The sequence below is a fragment of the Schistocerca nitens genome, chromosome 12, assembly GCF_023898315.1.
Source record: "Schistocerca nitens isolate TAMUIC-IGC-003100 chromosome 12, iqSchNite1.1, whole genome shotgun sequence".
NCBI lineage: Eukaryota > Metazoa > Arthropoda > Insecta > Orthoptera > Acrididae > Schistocerca > Schistocerca nitens.
Window position 1 is genome coordinate 77,906,299 of NC_064625.1, and position 2,227 is coordinate 77,908,525.

Here is a 2,227-nt window from a genome sequence, read left to right on the forward strand (position 1 = left end):
ACTTAAAGTAGTAAAGGAGTTTTGCTATTTGGGGAGCAAAATAACTGATGATGGTAGAAGTAGAGAGGATATAAAATGTAGACTGGCAATGGCAAGGAAAGCGTTTCTGAAGAAGAGAAATTTGTTGACATCAAGTATAGATTTAAGTGTCAGGAAGTCGTTCCTGAAAGTATTTGTATGGAGTGTAGCCATGTATGGAAATGAAACATGGACGATAAATAGTTTAGACAGGAAGAGAATAGAAGCTTTCGAAATGTGGTGCTACAGAATAATGCTGATGATTAGATGGGTAGATCACATAACTAATGAGGAGGTATTGAATAGAATTGGGGAAAAGAGGAGCTTGTGGCAGAACTTGACTAGAAGAAGGGATCGGTTGGTAGGACATGTTTTGAGACATCGAGGGATCACCAATTTAGTATTGGAGGGCAGCGTGGAAGGTAAAAATCGTAGAGGAAGACCAAGAGATGAATACACTAAGCAGATTCAGAAGGATGTAGGTTGCAGTAGGTACTGGGAGATGAAGAAGCTTGCATAGGATAGAGTTGCATGGAGAGCTGCATCAAACCAGTCTCACGACTGAAGACCACAACACGAACTACAATTTGTCTGTTGATGGTTTTGGCTGTAATATATATTTTGGAATAGACAGTGAACAATTTGGGAAACAATTGTCAGTAATCTGTTACATTCTGAATTTAAATATCGAAATTAGAGTAACTAACAATTCATTATAACAATATGCGAGTGGCGGATTCTTCTGTGTTTTAAGAGATGTGAAGCCACCTTTTCTCTGATAAAAATAAAGCATATGATACAAAAGAGGTTATGAATGACTACATTTAATGTACAGTTAGTGGATACAGGGTGGTAGAAATATATTCCTTCCATTGACAGGGCTTAGTACGGACAAAAGAAGGTAGAAAATTACCTGGCAAACGTGGACTCTAAGATGCATACGATCAGAGCCTACACCATTTGTTGATCTTCGCTACTCTAGAACATCTCTCTTCTACTGCAGGATCTTTGCTGTCACGAACAACTTGCATAATCTAGTAAACAAATGAGTCAGAAACGGTTACACATTGTTCTGTCACTGGTGAAAGAGCAGGTTTGTATAATATAATCTGCTTGGTATTACACGTGCAACGGCCTTGCCGCAGTGGATACACCGGTTCCCGTGAGATCACCGAAGTTAAGCGCTGTCGGGCGTGGTTGGCAATTGGATGGGTGACCATCCAGCCGCCATGGGCTGTTGCCATTTTTCTGGGTGCACACAGCCTCGTGGTGCCAATTGAGGAGCTACTCGACCGAATAGTAGCGGCTCCGGTGAAAGAAAACCGTCATAACGACCGGGAGAGCGGTGTGCTGACCACACGCCCCTCCTATCCGCATCCTCAACTGAGGATGATACGGCGGTCGGATGGTCCCGATGGGCCACTTGTGGCCTGAAGACGGAGTGCTGCTGTATTACACGTGGTTCATGCATGATGAACTACCAATTATTTTCTTCGGAATGTCCGAGAACATCACAGACTTCTAACAAGCAATGCATTGGTCGGAGAAATCCACATCTTAGCCCCTTGGATTTTTGGTAGTGGGGACCCCTGAAATCTTCCGTATATGAAAGCCCCATTAATGATGTACAAACAAAACGGCAACGCGTCATCATCGTCTGCTAGCACATACGTGACAAGAGAGGGCGTTAGTCATTTAGACGTCGGACAGAAGCGTACCTTACCAAGAAAGGACCTACTGAGGGCCTGCTTCAGCGACGGCTCAGAAGTGCGCGTCGTTGTAATAGCAAGTAGATTACATTAGAAGCTCTCAGATTAATCTTATTTACTGTATTGGGTACGTCGTTCGTAATAGCAATTACCTCGCCGTAGATTCGGTCAATGCTACCACCTCTCAAAACACAGTGTATTTTTAACACCCTGTATATGAGTGCATTTAACGAACTTAATCATAAACACAAAATTCTGAAGGAGAAAAAATTTTTAAATCGCACGAACAAGAACGCATATTTATATCAGAGAGATGTAATTTGTAAAATAATTTAATGTTAGCAAATGTAAGCAAGAATACTAAATATGTTCCACCAAGAAGTGCGTTAACATTTTGTTTGACTGTGATTTAACCAGTTATAATAACTTCTAACAAAGTACGAATGGTATTTCTTGTTGAAATATTATAAACAGATACGCAGTTGCGACCACGTGACTTA

General features: G+C 41.4%; 1 pseudogene; it reads left to right on the forward strand.

Annotated features, from left to right (window-relative positions):
• The first annotated feature begins 1,144 nt into the window (after positions 1 to 1,144).
• LOC126215503 (5S ribosomal RNA) lies at positions 1,145 to 1,261 on the forward strand (annotated as a pseudogene).
• The last annotated feature ends 966 nt before the right edge of the window (positions 1,262 to 2,227 follow it).